Source organism: Notamacropus eugenii, chromosome 7 (genome assembly GCF_028372415.1).
Source record: "Notamacropus eugenii isolate mMacEug1 chromosome 7, mMacEug1.pri_v2, whole genome shotgun sequence".
Taxonomy (NCBI): domain Eukaryota; kingdom Metazoa; phylum Chordata; class Mammalia; order Diprotodontia; family Macropodidae; genus Notamacropus; species Notamacropus eugenii.
The window spans coordinates 163962828-163982153 of NC_092878.1; positions in this window are offsets into that span (position 1 = coordinate 163962828).

Sequence of the window (19326 nt, forward strand, 5' to 3'; positions counted from 1 at the left end):
CCATTTCTTCTCCATCTATTTGACAGGAAGTGAAAGGATCAGGTGTCAGGATTTTAATTCTATATTGTAGGAATCAAAGGATTATAGTGGACCTTGCTGCCAGAATTTATGCCAGTATTCACTCTACTGGGTTCCATGTCTGTGCCTACTTTGCTGCCACTGTAATCCTCAGCACTATTCACTGCCATTATTAAAGTGGCTCATTGTACCTCCTGCTGACCCAAGCAGCTGCCCCCATCATCCTTGGCTGGTGTCAAGGGCTAAATATTACTTCCTTTTATACCCCTTTACTATGTCCTGACTACCATTCATGAAAGGGGTAAACATTTCCCACTATATTGGAACATAAAGTTAGTACTACTGTGGTTGCAAATTACACAAATAAAATGAAAAAAATAATTTATACACTTTGACCTAGGAATTCAATTACTAGGTATATGTTCAAAAGAAATCAGTGACTATGTACACCAAATATTGATAGCAGCACGGAAAACAGTTGATATGCATCAGTTGAGGAAAGGCTAAAGAAACTGTGATGAATGAATAAAATAGAATTATACGTTGCTGCAAGAAAGAATAAAGAAAATGAATGCAGAGAAGCATAAGAAGACTAACTTGGACTGATATAAAGTGAAGTCAACAGATTCAGGAAAACAGAATGAGAATACTGTGAATGCGAAGAACAATCCCAAAATGATCAAAATTGCAAAGTACAAGCATAGCTCCAAAGAAGAAATAAGAGAAGACATCCCCTCCCTTCTTTGCAGAAGTGAGAGACTTTGGATATGGAACATTGCATAAGTTTTGGGAGGGGTAATTTTATTTTTTATTTTTAATCTTTTTGTAGTATACTTTGTTATATAGAATGTCTCTCTAGGGGAAACAGGGAAAGTGACATGGGGAGAACCTACACAATGTAAAATAAAAAGAGATCAATAAACATTTTGAAAATAAAACCAATGATAAAACTTATTCTGACTTTAAAAGGAATCTAGGAACAAGAATCATATTAGTTAAAATGCTAATGGGTCTACGTGGGTTGAGAGGATATTCTTACTAAAGAGATTACTGATGCATGAAAGAATTCAATGATCAAGTGCCCAAAAACAAATAACACATTCATCAACCTGACAACATATTTACAAAAAAAAAAAAAATTCTAGGTCTTGAGAATGATTAATACATTTTGAGCAAATATGTATAGACAATATTCATTCCAAATGAACACACGCAAATTATTCTGTGAGAATATTAAAATCTTAAAATTTATTTCCAGGGAGGAGCCAAGATGGTGGAGTAGAAAGAAGCACATATGCTTAGCTCTTACCCCACAGCCCATAAAATACCTGTAAAGAAGAACTCTCAACAAATTCCAGAGCAGCAGAAGCCACAGAACAATGGAGTGGAGGAGATTTCTGTCCCAGAAAGACTGGAAAAACTGACGGGAAAGAACTGGTGTGCACCAGATCTGGAGCAGAGCCCAGCCCTGCCTTGGCCACAGGGCACCCAGAGGAGCAGATCCAAGCAGGCTTCAGGGACAGAATCTCCAGTGGCAGCACAAGTCCTTCAACCCACAGGCGCAAAAGGTCAGTGAGAGGGTCTTTTTGGCTGGCCAAGAGGGGAGCAGAGTGTCCCCATAAATCAGGCCCCCTCAGGAGGCAGAAGTAGAGGCAGCAGCAGGCAGGGGCTCCCAAAGCAGGCAGTAGCCTGCATCCCTTGTTGAAGGTCTCCTGGAAAACCCCCTGAAGGAACTGAGCCCTGTGTGGCGGCCCTGCCCCCTCCTGAGCACCTGATCTTAATCTCACACTGAATAGCAGTTCCACCACCAACGACAGCCCCTGAGGCTAGGAAGCAGCTCATTTGAATCTCAGCCCCCAAGTGCTGGCTTGGTGGAACTGGAGGCAAGATGGTTGTGGAGAGGAAATTCAGAAGTCAAGTAACTGGTTGATAAAATGCCCAAAAAAGGGAAAAAAAAATAAGACCAGAGAAGGTTACTTTCTGGGGGAACGGGTGTCTTACCCCATCCTTTCGGATGAGGAAGAACAAGGTATACTGTCAGAGGAAGTCAAGGATTCTGCCTCCAAAGGGAACTTAACCTGGGCTCAGGCAATAGATGGTCTTAAAAAACAAGTTAGCAGCTTACTAAAGGAGAACCAAAAACATGCTGAGGAAAAAAAAAAACAGCTTTAAAAAGAGGCTACCTCAACTGGAAAAAGAGGTCCAAAAAGTCAATGAGGAGAAGGAGATTTTAAAAAGCAGAATTAGCCAAATGGAGGAGAAGGTTCAAAAGCTCATTGAATAAAACAATTCTTTGAAAGAGAGAATTGAGTTCAGGGAAATGAATAACTATAAGTTAAACCAAGAAGTTAGTAAACAAAACAAAAAATTTGAAAAAAATAGAAGATAATGTGAAATAACTCACTGGAAAAACAACTGACCTGGAAAATATGTCCAGGAGAAATAATTTAAAAATTGTTGGACCACCTGAAAGCCATGATCAAAAAATAACCTAGACATTATGTTCCATGAAATTATCAAGGAAAACTGCCCTGATGTTATAGAATCAGAGGGCAAAATGGATATTGAAAGAATTCACCAATCACCTCCTGAAAGAAACCCAAACAGAGAAACTTCTAGGAATATTGTGGCCAAATTTCAGAGTTCCCAGATCAAGGAGAAAATACTGCAAGCAGCTAGAAAGAAACAATTTGAGTACTGTGAAAATACAATCAGGATAACACAGGATGTGGCAGCTTCAATATTAAGGGATCAAAGGGCTTCGAGTGAGATATTTCAGAAGTCAAAGGAACTGGGATTGAAACCAAGAATCATCTACTTAGCAAATCTGAATATAATACTAAAAGGGAAAAAATGGTCATTCAGTGATATAGATGACTTTCAAGAATTCATGTTGAGGAAAAGACCAGATCTGTATTTAAAAATTTGACTTCCCAAGACAAGAATCAAGAGAAGCATGAAAAGGTAAAGGGAAAAGAAAAAACATAAAAGACTTTCTAAAGCTGAACTGTTTCTATTATTATATGGAAAGAAACTATTTTTAATTCTTGAATATTTTCTCAGTATTTTGGTAGTTGGAGAGATTGTACATACACATACACATATACACATAGATAGATAGAGAGTACAGGGTGTGTTATATCAGAAGAGATGATACCACATACAAAAAAATAAAATAAAATAAAAATTAAGGGGTGAAGGAGGAAAATTCTGGGAAGAGAAAGGGAGTAATGGCATGGGGTAGGCTATAACACATAAAAAAGATTAGAAAAATCTTATTCAATGGAGGAAATAAGGGAGAAGGGGAGAGGGGGAAAAATAAAGCTGCTCTCCCCACGTGTGGCTGAAGGAGGGATTAGCATGCTCACTAAATGTGATATAAAATTTTGTATCACACCACAGGAAAGCAGGAGAGGAGGTGAGAGGTGGAGCAAGGGGAATGTTAGAAGGGAGGGCAAATGGGAGAACGGAGTCACTAGAAATAAACACTTTTGAGAAGGGACAAGGTCAATTGTAGGGGGGAAAATAAGCGGGGATAGGGCAGGTCAGAGGGCAATATAATTAGTATTACACGAAATGATTATTATGGAAGTCTTCTGCAAAAGAACACATATTTAGTCTGTATTGAATTGTTTGCCTTATCAGTAGGGCTGGGAAGGGAGGGGAGGAGGGAGAGAAGTTGGAATTCAAAGTATTAGAAATGAATGTTGAGAATTTTTATTGTATATAATCAAGAAATAAGAACTACAGGGATAGGGGTATGGAAATTTATCTTGCCTTGCTAAAAAAAAGACAAGGTAGGGATAGGAGAGGGGTGAGGTGTGATGGAGGGGAGGGTACATTGAGGGAAGGAGTAATCAGAATGCAAGGTATTAGGAAGTGGGGGGAGGGGAGTGATGGGGAGAAAAATTAGACATGTTACAAAGTGAGGTAAAAGCAATTAGTATTAAAACAACAGACTGAATTAATTACTGAGAATAAATCAATGACATCTTTAGTTTGGAGAAAAAAATTTCGGTCTAAATTTCCTAGAAGAGGGTAACCTCAGGTAAAATTTGGCATTGATGGAAAAGTCAAGGTCTTAATGGTAAATTAGATTTTATGAATGCCATTTAATCAGGAACTAGAACATATATAGAAAGGCATGTAAGTCACTTAAGACTTGCCTCAAAAGATGTTCCTTAGTCAAAATGAAACTATAATCATATTTGAAACCTGGTTATTGGAACTTGCCATTTTTAGATGCTATGGGGCTATTAAGTGACTGTTCTTCTGAGTCTAACTCCAGGTACTGGTAGCAAGAAAAGCGATCTGAGCCTCCAATATCTGATGCCAGTAAGCTGATGAGATGCTGGTATGAACTGCATAGGTGATCTCAAGAGAAGGGTGGGAGAGCAGCTGTTCAGCATGGGCTGAGGTGGGATTCTCCTGACTCAGTTTCCCCACTGACACCTGGCAGACTTTAAGCCTGACTGAATGCAAGTGGATAATCTAATCCTGCCTGCAATTGTCATGAAGTTGAGGAGATATTGTATCCTTGCAATGTACTTACTATTGGTGGCAATTTCCTATAGTCAAAAGGTTTGTAAGCTTAATACCAGATCTATTCAATTACAGATTATGGGTAGGGGAACATCCAAGGTTGTCTAAAATTAAGTATTAGGCATAGGACTTTAGAGCAACAACATTAAGTTAGAGTCCTTTAATTCTTAGTAATACTGTGGATACAATTAGGTCAAGAGCTTGTGAAGTTAGACATAAATATTATTTGTGTCTCAGTTGGTTAATGTTTAAAGAAAAATTCTTTTGTGGTCCATATTGTAAATAGTCTAAAATGAAGTATCACCTGACAAAAAAAATTATTTCCTCTTTAACTTCTAATGTGATACTCATTAAAATAACTACCTTGAACACATGACATAAAATTTTTTTAAAAAAGTCATTTCAGATATCTTTCATTGTGATGGTTAAGAGATGAATTCTTGGGAAACTAAGATGATGGAGTAAAAGCTGGGACTTTTTAGAGCTCTTCCAGAAAACTCAGCCAAATATCTGGAAAAAGATGACTCTGAAAAAATTCTGGAGCTGCAAAACACACAAAATGATGCAGTGAAACAAATCTCTCGTCCAAGACAACCTCGAGTAGAGCACTTTCCAGCATGGGCTGCACTGGCACAGACGGTACATGAGCAGGCCTTAGGGGACTGAATCACTGGCATCTGTGGTGGTTTCCAGAATTCATGTCCCCAAAATGCCAAGGACAATTTGGAAGTTCAGTTGAAAACAACAACCTGTCAGATCCACGTGACAGAGGAAAGTGGTCTGGCCCCAGACCCTGGGCAGTAGCAAAAGGGGCAGGGACAGAGGCTTTTTCTGGATCCCTTGGCCCACACATTGTGGAGGAATCAAGCAGCTGACAGTACACCCCACTCCCCAACTGGAAGCAGTGAACTACCTTGACAAAGAGCTCAAAAGTCAAGTAATTGGCTGGGAAAATGAGCAAAAATAGGATAAAAAAAATCAGACAATAGAATCTTATTTTGGTGACAAGGAAGACCAAAGTATGCAAATAGAAGACAACAAAGTCAAAACTCCTACATCCAAAGCCTCCAAGAAAAATATGAAATGGTCTCAGGCCATGGAAGAGCTCAAAAAGGATTTTGAAAATCAAGTAAGAGAAGTAGAAGAAAAATTGGGTTGAGAAATTAGAGTGATGCTAAAAAAATCATGAAAAACAAGTCAACTGCTTACCAAAGGGGACCCAGAAATATTGAAGAAAATAACACCTTAAAAATAGACTAAGCCAAATGAGAAAAGGGACCCAAAAAAGTCAGTGAGGAGAAGAATGCCTTAAAAAGCAGAATTGACCACATGGAAAAGGAAGACCAAAACCTCACTGAAGAAAATAATTCCTTAAAAAGTAGAATGGAATAGATGGAAGCTAATGACTTTATGAAAAACAAGAAACTATAAAACAAAACCAAAAGAATGAAAAAAATAGCAGACAATGTGAATTATCCAAAACAACAATCACCTACCCAGAAAAACTGGGTATAATAACTGACAGGGAAAAAGTGGCTGTTCAATAAAATAGAGAACTTCAAGCATTTTTGATAAAAAGACTAGAGCTCAATAGAAAATCTGACTTTCAAACAAGAAAATGAAGAGAAGCATGAAAAGGTAAACAGGAAAGAGAAATCATAAGGAACTTACTAAAGTTGAACTGTTTACTTTCCTACCTGGAAAGATAATATTTGTAACTCTTGAGACTTTTCTTAGTATTATGGTACCTTGAGAGATTATATATATATAGACAGAGGGCACAGGGTGAGTTCAATATGAAAGGATGATATCTAAAAATTCTGAATTAAGGAATGAGAGAAGAATATATTGGAAGAAGGAGAAAGGGAGAAATAGAATGGGGTAAATTATCTTTCACACAAAAGAAACAAGAAAAAGCTTTATCAATGAAATGTTGCAGGTGAGAGCGAAAGAGTGAACCTTACTCTCATCAGATTTGGCTTAAAGAGGGAATAACATGCACACTCAATTTGGTATGAAAATCTATCTCATACTACAGGAAAGTGGGGAGAAAGGAATAAGTGGGAGGTGGGAATGATAGAAGGGAGGGCAAATGGCAGGAGGGAGCAATTAGAAGTACATATTTTTGAGGAGGGACAGAGTCAAAAGAGAGAATAGAATAAATGGGGGGATGGATAGGATGGAGGGAAAATATAGTCTTTCACAACATGAGTGTTATGAAAGGAATTTTCATGATTACACCTGTATAACCTTTATGAAATTGCTTGCCTTCTCAATGGGTGTGGGTGGAGAGGGAGGGAAAGAAGTTGGAACTCAAAGTTTTAAAAATGAATGTTAAAAATTGTTTTTACATGCAACTTGGAAATAAGACATACAGGCAATGGAGAATAGAAATCTATCTTGCCCTACAAGAAAAAAAGAGAAAATGGGGATAAGAGAAGGGAGGGGTGTGATAGAAGGGAGGGCAGATTGGGGGAAAGCAGTAATCAGAATGAACACTGTCTTGAGGTGGGTGGAGGAGAGAGATGGGGAGAGAATTTTGAACTCAAAATTGTGTGGAAGTGACTGTTTAAAACTAAAAATAAATTAATTACTTAATAGAAGAGAAAAGACATGAATTCTTTATCTGACAAAAAATAGAAAGAATATGAAAAGGTAAAACTGATAATTTTAAGTTACATTGAAAAAACTTTTCGATGAGCAAAATCAATAAACCAGCCAGGATAAGAAGGCAAGACTGAACATTTTTTTTAAAAAAATTTCAAATATATGTTATAAGAATATGATACCTAAAGATAATGAAATTATTAGCACACATATAGAAGACCAACAACCACTCATGTGAGTGAGTGGTAAAAAGATTCGAACAAGTTGTAGTCAAAATAATTACAAACTATCAAGAACTGCATGACATATTCCTCCAAAGGACATTAGGAAAATGCAAATCAAAACTACATTTCACCTCACACCCAGCAAACTGGAAAAAATGACCAAAATTGCAATACTAAATGTAGAAATTGTGGAAACACAGACATAAGGAAACGCTGTTAATTGATCTATGAATTGGCCCACTCATTCCTGGAAGTAATTTGAAATTATGCTGACAGCAAATATAATTCTAAGCTCTTTGACTCCAAAATCCAAATGATAGGCACACACTCTAAGAATCTCAACGATTAAAAAGGTCCTATAAACACCAAAATGTTTAAATCAGTTCTTATATTTTTGTATTAATAAAGAACTAGAAATAATGTAGATATTCATCAACAAGGAAATGGATAGATGAATTATCAATAAATGTCATTTCAGTGAAGTAAGTTAAGTCAATCAACAAACATTTATTAAGTTCTTATGTAGCAGGTACTCTGTTATGACCTGGAGACACAAATATAAGTAAAAAAAAAAAAATGACGTTTCAAGAAGTTCGCGTTCTTCTGGGAGAAGACAATACCAAAAAGGAACTGGAAAGGAAAGGTGACGGGAGCTAAATCTGAAGAATGAAGGATGGCTGGTCTGAGTCTGTTCCCCAAAAATGGATGTCCTGGGCAGAGCTTACCAATGAGAGAAAGGGCCCACAGAACCAGAGTCAAGAGTCATGAATCTACCACAAGAAACAATAATGATGAAAAGTTCAGAGAAGCATGTGATGATTTATATGACAAGATAAAAAACAAAGTAAGCAGAACCAGGGAAATGAGACATATAAAGGCTAAAATGATCAAAGTAGAAATAGTAACCACAATCTTGTCAGAATTGAATGCCATGAAGTAATAATGGCCAATCTTGGACCCAAAGAAGAAGTAGAAAGAAGTACTTTTCTCTTTCTTTGTAGAGATGAGTAAATAATAATATGTAATATTATGTGTAGTGTCAGACTTGGTCAATGTATTGCTTATCCTATGATCCTATGATCCAGGACCCTATAATACTAGTTTCATTAAATGTTTTTTCTTTTTAATTCTTTGTTCTAATAGATGCCTCCCTGAAGTGAGGGGCAAAGCATGTATCGAGAAATAATAGTAATATAAAAAAGGATATCAATTAAATTCTAAATTAAACAAATATTTATTCTTCCTTCCCAATCTTTCTCCTTCTATCTTTCCATCTTCTCATCCAATATAATATTTACAGAGCAGGAAGAACCGTATCCAGTACATAGTAGACACTATGCAAATACTTATTTCCCTCCCTTCCCCATACAATCAGTGTATTGAGTGCCTTCTGTGTCTAAGGGTCTGCGATTAGAGATAAGAAGGAAAGATTTTTTTTTAAATTAAAGCATCAAAGTCTTCCCAAATGAGACTTAATCATTACTGTTACTTTAAAAACATTGTATTTTCTTGTTTTTTTCCCATATCAATGAAATAGTTTAAAATAGAATTTCACATTCATTTTTTAAATCCTGGCACTAGATTCAGCCTAGAAACTACATGATTTTTCAATTAATAATGCTGTCTGTTGATTTAATTGGATGGTGTGACTTTTTCTTGGTGTATTAGACAGTTTAGTGTTTTATTTCTTACTACTTGGCAGCATTTATTTACTTTGGACCTACACATAGAAACTCAAATGATTTTTCTTTTCCCTGAAGAGGCTATCACCTTCCTTGCTATTTGCTTTTTTCTCCTACCATGAAAACAAATACAAATGGGAAAGTTCTTTTAAAATAATATGGGGTCTATATCACTTGAAAATAAATTAGCCTGACCAATCAAGAAGAGAAATTTATTGTTGTAGAATAAAAACAAAATATGCAGGCTCAAAAAAATTAATCAGTGAACAAAAAAAATCCACCACCATCTCACCCTGAAACCAACGTCGTGTATTTGCACCTCAATTTCAAAGCATTTTCTTTTATTCATATCATTTTAGTATTTCTTTATTCTGGCCAGTACATAAAATGCCAGGCCTAGTGTCAAGTACACCGGAGTTATATCTGAATTCAGACATACACTAGCTGTGAGACACTAAGCAAGTCACATCTGTTTTCCTCAGTTTCCTTATCAGTAAAATTAGTATAATAGTAGCAACTTCCTTCCTGGGCTGTTGTAAGGATCAGATGAGACAACAATTGTAAAACACTTAATATAAAGCCTGCCACATAGAAAGCACTGTATGAATATTAGTTATTATTATTAATCAGGGAGAGCTGAGAAATATTGGTAAATCCTTCAAGGCACTAGAGCTACTCTCCAACTGTTCTCAATCCTTAGACAGCACAAATATACTCTGCCTACTTCCAATCCATCCATATGGAAACTTTGATGAAATAGTTTCTAGCCATGAGGAACTCCGTGTGATGATAAAGTTTTCTAATGTTTTGTGAATCCAGAAGAACTTATGACTCAGGAGTTACTGAACCAGAACTAAACGTATATACAAATATTGAGACCCATCTATCTCTCAGTCTCTTTATTTTGTCTCTGTAAGATGTCAAATCTCACCAAAGAAATACAAGAGAGACAAACTGATTGGTTGTCCTCTCATGCTTTGGGATTAACTTTTCACCAACCTCAGTGTCTCAATCACTCAAGTGATTTCTGGGCAGATATACAATGCAAATATACAGAAGTAAAGGAACTTCTGGAAGAGGAGATTCAAAAAGTAATAACTAAAAGAAAAAACATGATTTCTACTCAGGAAAAAGAAAACATTAACTTCAAAGAACGTATGAAGAAATTGCTTAAATAAGAGCTGGAGGACTCCCAGAAAAATGCAAATTGAAAAAGCTAATCATCATAAAATCATTACGCAAAGTGCCTAGAACTTCTATACATAGAAAACAATGTACAGATTAAAAGAATCTACAGATCAAGAAACAAAACAAAACAAATAAACAAAACCTACACTGCAAATTCCAAAACTCATAGTGATTAGATTTAACACTTTCAGTAACAAACATCAAATTCCACAAGCATCAGGAGAAGAAAGATATTCAAATACAAAGAAAAGGAAATTCTAATCACAAAACTGTGAAACTAATAGGATAGTGTGGTCCAAAGATCAGAAAAGTCCATGAGACAACCAAAGAAGACATCCCCTACAAGTCTAAGTAGAATCACCTAAAAGAAGGAGGAACCCACAGGGGAAACTAACACTCAGAAGCATGGAAGGTATGGAACCAAAGAGGAAATTTCATGGCAAATAGGAGGAAAATATCACAAGAATGTCAAGGGTAAATACTGAAGTCACAGTCAGAAACACATGAAAGTTTGTACCATAGAGGCAATATTTTTATCCTCTTGATTTCCTACAGGAATTTATATTTGTGAGAATGAAATACTACAGATAAAAGGACAGAAGACAGATAAGAAAATCTCTAAGACAATAACACGGAAACTTTGTAAGAGGGAAATCAAAGTAGGGAACTTGTATATTAATATACAGTATTTTATTTCATTTTTCTTAAATGCATCCATGAATCCATTAGTTATTGACATGTAAAAACACAGAGTTTTGAAGCAAAGAGTACTGAAGAGGTACTCAAAAGGCCTGGGTTTACATCTTAGCTCTGGTACTTGGTAGATGTGATCTTGGTCAAATCCTCTGCTAGTCTAGGTTTTGTCAGGGGAATTTGACTAGTTTAGCTAAGACACTTTCTTGGTCTGAAATGCCTTCATTTAAAGATAGAGTGAGGTAGTTGTTTTTAAAATCAAATTTAAAAAGATATACTTGCTTACAAAATTAGCAATCTATTCATAATGCACAAAAACTTAAAAGACATCACAGATATGTTACCTTCATCTTCCATGAAGTCCTTCTGTAATAGCTCATCCTTAATGAATAAATACATAAAAATTTATTAATTGCTAACTCTGTGTATGTGGAGGAAGCTAAGTGACCCAGTGGATAGAGTATGGGGCTTGGACTCAGGAAATTCTGAGTTCAAATATAGCTTCAGGAACTTACTAATATGGTCCTAAGTCAGTCATGTAACCTCTGTTTGCTTCAATCCCCTGCTTAAGGAAATGGCAAACCACTCCAGTATCTTTGCCAAAAACCCACAATGAACCACATAGGTATGCTATGGTCCATGAGGTCATGAAGAGATAGACATGACTGAATGACTAAACAACAAAACCAATAATGTGCTATGCACTGTAGTACACTATGGAGATACAGAAGCAAAAGTGAAACAGTACCTTTCTTCAAGGAATTTACATTCTAATGGAAGAGACAACAGGGAACTACACAAGAAATGGAGTGACATGTTGAGCAAGTAGGACATTGTGGCTGGATTAAAAAGTTTGTGGCAGAGAATTGCATGTAAGCAAATGGCAGATGGCGAAAGGGTCCAAGCTACAACAAACATTGACATGAAGTTGACCTTGGGTTCTGAAAGGCTATGCCAGCGGACCATGATCTGTGGTAAGCATGATCCTTTTTTTTTTTATATTTTAGTATATTTTTATTTATTTTGCTAAGAAACATTTCTCAGATACATTTTAACCTGATTCTCAACCCCTCCCCTCTGTCCCCCACCCCCAGCTCAGGAATTTTGCGAGACTTGTGGGGAGTTTGACAACTCTGGACCAAAGGATCTTTAGCGCCCTTTCCAGTTCTTAGTTCTATGGGGCCAAGATGTAGGGAGGAAGGAAAACCAGAAGGTGTAACTTTTCTAGGTTATTAGTCTAGTCAGGCTTCTTTCTTTTTTTTTTTTTTAATCTATTTATTTAACTTTTAACATTCATTTTCACAAAATTTTGGGTTCCAAATTTTCTCCCCATTTGTCCCCTCCTCCCACCCCAAAACACCGAGCATTCTGATTGCCCCTATCACCAATCTGCCCTCTTTTCTATCATCCCTCCCCTCCCTTGTCCCCATCTTCTCTATTGTCCTGTAGGGCCAGATAACTTTCTATACCCCATTACCTGTATTTCTTATTTCCTAGTAGCAAGAACAGTACTCGACAGTTGTTCCTATAACTTTGAGTTCCAACTTCTCTTCATCCCTCCCTCCCCACCCATTCCTTTTGGGAAGGCAAGCAATTCAATATAGGCCATATCTGTGTAGTGTTGCAAATGACTTCCATAATAATTGTGTTGTGTAAGACTAACTATATTTCCCTCCATCCTATCCTGCCCCCCATTGCTTCTATTCTCTGTTGATCTTGTCCCTCCCCAAGAGTGTTGACTTCAGATTGCTCCCTCCTCCCATTGCCCTCCCTTCCATCATCCCCCCACCCTGCTTATCCCCTTCTTCCCCACTTTCTTGTATTGTAAGATAGGTTTTCATACCAAAATGAGTGTGTATTTTATTCCATCCTTGAGTCAAATGTGATGAGAGTAAACTTCATGTTTTTCTCTCACCTCCCCTTTTTCCATCCACTAAAAAGTCTTTTGCTTGCCTCTTTTATGAGAGATAATTTGCCCCTTTCCATTTCTCCATTTCTCCTCCCAATATATTTCTCTTTCACCGCTTAATTTCATTTTTTTAAGATATGATCCCATCCTATTCCATTCACTCTGTGCTCTCTGTCTCTGTGTGTGCATGCATGCACATGTGTGTGTGTGTGTGTATGTAATCCCACCAACTACCCAGATACTGAAAAGTTTCAAGAGTTACAAATATTGTCTTTCCATGTAGGAATGTAAATAGTTCAACTTCAGTAAAATCCCTTATGACTTCTCTTTGCTGTTTACCTTTTCATACTTCTCTTCATTCTTGTGTTTGAAAGTCAAATGTTATTTTCAGCTCTGGTCTTTTCATCAAGAATGCTTGAAAGTCCTTGATTTCATTGAAAGACCATTTTTTTCCCCTGAAGTATTACACTCAGTTTTGCTGGGTAGGTGATTCTTGGTTTTAGTCCTAGTTCCTTTGAGTGGAGGGACCTGCACAGCTGCTGGAGATTCCATCCCTGAAGCCTGCTTGGATCTGCTCCTCTCTGTGCTGCACAGCCAAGACAGCGCTGGACTCTGCTCTGGGTCTGGCGTGTGACGGACCTTTGGTGTCTGTTTTCAGGGCTCTCTGGAACAGAAATCTCTTCCACCCTGTTGTTCTGTGGCTTGTGCTGCTTCCAAATTTGTTGGGAGTTCTTCTTTACTGGTATTTTATGGGCTGTGGGTTTGGAGCTAGCATATGTGTATCTTTCTACTCCTCCATCTTGGCTCCTCCCCCAGTAAGCATGATTCTTACCAGGCTTGGAACCCTCAATGGTATATTATCCTTGCTTTCTGAAGTCTAACATAACTAACTACAGATAGGTGCATTGTCACTAGGTGATAAACTCTTTGTCCATGGCTACCCAGAAAGCACATTAACTCTCAATTCCTTTCCTCTTCTGAAAGGTGGAGTCAGAATGATGTGAAAGAGAACAAAGGATACTAGGAATCACAGCTTTTACACCATCAACATTGATTTAACTATTGATAATCTAAATATGAAGCTTTTGTCCAGAGATCAACAAGTGAATATACTTCTAAAATAGATGTTCTTAATGTTTCTCTATGTTCTAGACTCCTTGGTCATTCTATTGAAGCCTTGGGATCCCTTCTTAGAATAATGTTTCAAAATAAATAAAAGAAAATATTTAGACTTCAAAGGGAAATCAATTTTATTGAAATAATTGTATTAAATTATCATTTTTAAAGCTCATGGACCACAGATTAACTGTCTTTGTGCTTGAAGAAGTACATAAAAGATTTAGAAGACAGGTATCAGCATTTTGGGTGGATCCCCTATGAAGAATAAATAGGAGGACACAGATAAGAGTCCCAAGGGATGGATAGACATGTTGGTGATGATGTGAATGATGATGATGAAAATGGATAAATAGATAGAAAAATAGATAGATAAAATATATAGACGAATTTAAGGTTTGCAAAGGACTTCATGATATTTTCTTTTTATCCTAACAACAACCATGAGAGGGAGGTGTTTTCAATTCCTCCATTTTATAGATGAAGGAACTGAGGTTAATAAAGTTAAGTGACTTGTCAAGGGTCACACAGCTAATGATTGTCTGTGGCTCTATTTGAAGTCAGGTCTTCTTGACTCCTGGGCCAGTGCTCTATCTACAGCACTATCTGGTTGCTTTTGCATGATAGGTTACAGTCTTCATGGATGAAGTGAGCATCCACATTGATGAAATAAAAGATCCATGAAGCATCCAAGTTAAATTTAAATAAACTGCCTTTGCCTAACTTCTACCTTTAGACAATTCTGCTCAATATTTTTGGAAAAAAAATAACTATGGAGCCCTCAGTTGGGAATTTACTGAGTTGACATATATGTTGCTACTGTTTGTTGGTATCATTATCTTTAGTATTAGAAGTATTAAATATTTTAATGTGTACTTTAATCTCAGGGAAATTCAATAACAGAGAAAGAAAACACTGGAAGCAGGCTAGCAAAACAAAAGGGCCATCTCCCAATGCTTTTTTATTCTTTAAAGAAACTAGAAAAAGAATACTGATAAATAAAAATTCTGCAAACTATTTTATATACATTATTTTATTCCAGTACTCATGGCCATCCTCTAATTACTGTCACCATCTTTATTTCCATCTTATAGGTAAGTAAACAAAGTTTCAGGGAGGTTAGTGACTTAACCTCCATTTGATCCTAAAGGACAAAAGTAAAATCATTCAGTGGAAATAGAAAAGGACTTAAAATTTTGTCAGGGAAAAGAAATAAATGAAACAAAACAGAAACCTTCCCCCAAATGAGAGCTAGCCAAAGTGGCAGATAGGTTGTACAGTTGACAGAGCACTGGGTTTGAAATCAGAAAGGCTCATCTTGCATGAGTTCAAATCTCAGCTGAGACTCTTGCCAACTGTGTGAGACCAGATAATTAGTTTTAACTATGTTTGCCTTAGTTTCCTCATCTGTAAAATGAGTTGGATTTTTGCAAAGAAAACCCCAAAAGGAGTCACAAAGAGTCAGACCTTATTGAAATAACTGAACAACAATAATCCAAAGTGGAATGGTTGATGCTGAGAGGTACTGGGTCCTTCTTCACTAGAAGTCTTTAAACCAAGGCTGGATGACTATGGTAGGAATTCCTCTTAGGCAGGAGTTAGAGATGATAGCCACTGAGGTGCCTTCCTCCTAAAGTGCAGAAATTCTAGACCTGTGTCTTCCTGGATCTTCTCCCAGTCATACATCCAATGATGTGTTAAAGGTGAGATTAAAACCCAAATATTCCTGATTTCAAGTCCAACACTCTTTCTACTGTGCTATAGCAGTTCATGTTTGCTTCACAACTGAGGCCTGAAATTTTTAGCTATGTGAGATTCAGCCCAAAGTTCCTAATGTGATCCTCTCTTAAGGGAGTGCCAAGTGTTTTCAAACCAAAACTGGAAGAATTTTAATACTAGACCAAAAGGCATACCACAAACAAGGTTTGCCAGCCTCTGATAGGGTATCACAGGAAGGATAGGGCACAGCAAATCCAGTGTCCTTATTTAAAATAAATTAACAGAGATACACAGTTCAGTCAAGCAAATCAATGTACTACACCACTTTAATTGATTGCAGATGCCATTGAATAAAAATGAAGGAGTCTAGCTAGATTCTGTGGGAACCGAACCATGCAAATTAAAGCCCAATTAGATTCCGAACCCAATCAGTGCATGTGGAAAACATTTACATGAGATTTGATCCACCCTTCACCCAGCCAATTCTTCAGTATCCCCGATCTCCCACAACATTTTTACTTATTAGTCTGAGAACCAGACTAACAAGCTTCTTCCACCTTGACCCAATGATTTCAAGGAAGTATTGGGTTTTATGAAGGAAATAACTGTCCACTGGTTGGACTTCATTTGAATTATTTAAAAAAATGAATATTTTCCAAATCAGTCTGATACAATCAGATACAGTCTAACTGTAGCCATGAGAATAAGGAAATCCCAGAAAGTATATCTGCAATGGAAACAAATTGCCTTGGCTAAAAATATAATGACTTCACAGCATTGAGTGAGAAGGAACAAGCCCTCTCAGCCACATAACAACCCAAAAGGAATATACCCCAGGTCACATAAATTGTATGTTCATGAGTGTTGGGTTTACATGAGGAAGTAATCTTTTCCTTGTTGAGTTTGTCTTATGTGCATAAAGATAGTAAAACCAACCAACAAAAAAAACATTATATTAAAAATAATAATAGATTTCACAACATATAATGACTTTTTTTTCTTGGAGTTCCCTCAGCTTTCTAGCTACAGGGTATATGAAAATACACATTCCCTCCTTAAACTCATGTCTGGAGAACATTTCTGTTTTCCTCAGAGCTGACAATTCAAATGGCTTTGAGTGAGAATCCTTTTAATGAGGTCATAGGTTGAATAACAGGGGAAGCGTTATTTAAGCATTGGATTTTCAGTCAGAGGAACTGGGTTGGAATAAAGGTTATACTACTTATTCCTTGTGTGATGTTAGGCAATTACTTCAGCCTCCATGGGTCTCATGCAAAACGAGAGTGTCAAATTTGATAATTGCTGAGGTTTCTTCCCTTTCTAAATAATATTCTATTCAACCTCATTTACTTCTTCGTTTATTCATTTCAGCATGATCTAGGATTCAGGATCCTGACCAAGAAGCTTGCATCCTAGTGGGGAAGACTATATCCACCCATGCCTGTAAACTATTACATACATGCACACACATGTATCAGACATATTCAGAAAAGATGGAAGATAACATTAGAAAGTACGGCATTAACAGCTGGAGCAACTGAGAAAGGCCTATTATGGCAGATGTTTCCTGAGTAGGCTCCTAAAGAACACCAGAATTCTAAGAGGCAGGAGTGATGAAGGAGAATATTTCAGTAATGGAGTGATAGTACAAAGGAACTGAGGCATGAGGTATAATATTGTACACGAGCGGCAGCAAGTTGGCCATTATGGCTATGACCTTGAATGCATTGTGGGGAGCAGAGAGTGATATGTAAGAAGAAAAGAAACACAGGAAGAGATCATACTATCAAGAGCTTTAAATACCAAAAAGAAGATTTTCTATTTGATCAAAAGGGTAAGAAAAGAGACCTTTCTCAGTTGCTAGCTGTAATAAGTCAATTAAATGAAAGATATAAATACTCACCATGGGAAGATCTATTATCGTAGCTTGATTAAACAAAGTTAAAAATAAATGAGTGTTTTATACACATAATGCAATAGTTCAAGTACTCATGATTTAATCAGTGTGCATATTCCTTCCAAAAAGGAAGAACACAATAAGTCTACGCCTTCATGCATGCTCTTTTGAGTTGCCATTTCCCAAAGAAAAGCACAACTATCACTTGATGGTCAATGTTCTGATATTTTCTGAATGTACCTAGGATTACTCCTTGGATGACCAATACAGGCCATTGTTAGGTTATTATGCAAAGAGTTTTTTATTTTTGTAGGAGTTATCAGGGCTTGCATTCGATACTCTCAACCTTTGAGATTCCTCTTCCCAATGATACTTGGATTGGACTTGTATTTCCATTTGATGTGGGCAAAGTTGTTTCATGGGTGTTCCATGTAAATATCAAAACTTTAAAATAATCATGTATAAGTCAGTAGAAGATGAAGAGGAAACAGGAAATTAGACACAGAGACATCTTGGCGGTACAGTGACTCAGAGACAGAAAGTATGAATCAAGTGCTGACTACTGAAGAAAATGGGAGCTAATGTAAGCTTGCATGAATTGGAAAGGTTTATGGAGAGAAAATTCGAGAGATTTTGAAAGAAGAGTTTCAATGTGAACTCAGGAATCATACCTGGGACCCAATTAGGTCATGGACCAGGGATTAGGAAAACACCTTAGTGGGAAAGAAGTTAAATGAGTGCAGAACTAAAAATATGATTAAGGTTCTGTGGGTCAAATTTTAGCCCTCCCCCAACTTAGGTATCCACTTATTGAGGTAATTGTGGGAATTGAGTGATCCACTTGGACTCCATCTTGTGACTCAGTTTTGGAGCTAGCTCAGTTCCCTTTCTGTTCAAACATGGGTCTAGTTCAATTTCTATTTTGTGAGAAAATGTACAATTTGTTCAAATCTAGGCCTACATGACCAGAAAACTGGACCACTTCTACCTATTGCATAGAATCCTTAACTAAGGACCTATGTTACGCTGGCAAGAAACCTGGTCAAATCTGAAGACTGATGCAAGGAATTCCTCAAAATTGTAACTCTTAAGCAATCTATATGTATTACCTAAAACTGGTCCTGTACTGGTTAATCAGTATCATTTCCATGCTACTTTGATTGAACACAGACATTTGGGTGGTGAGGCACCTCTTTTTTCTGATTTCAGGGAATTGAATCTATTTGCTTTTCCCCCCCAGATTTAGAGAGCCCCTAATCTTTTCTCCAACTAAAAATCATATTGCCTAATTTTGCATCCCGGATAATTGTTTTCATTTAATTAGTTGGTTTTATTTGATTAATTGCTTTTAATGCATAAAAATCTGTTTCCTCCTATATTTGGTGTCCAGTGCCAAAGCTAAGGAAGCCTGGTCTGGATTTATTATGTAATTGGCACGTGTTGCTTAATAAATCAATATGCTCAGGAGTTCAAACATTTATTTCCTCAGTTACTTCAGATTTCATCCACCACATAGGTTAAAGCCGCTATGGTAGAAACTGAAGTGATAAAGTTAAAAAAATCACACTATGCATGCCCTCAAGGAGCTTATATTCCCCTGGAGCTACTAGAGATCATACTTCCCTTCATATGGTTTGTTCCAGGAGAGCCCTCATATTATAACAAATGATGTTTTGTTTTCCAAATGTGATAATATTTATGAAGTGCTAATGAAGTATCTGGCACATGATA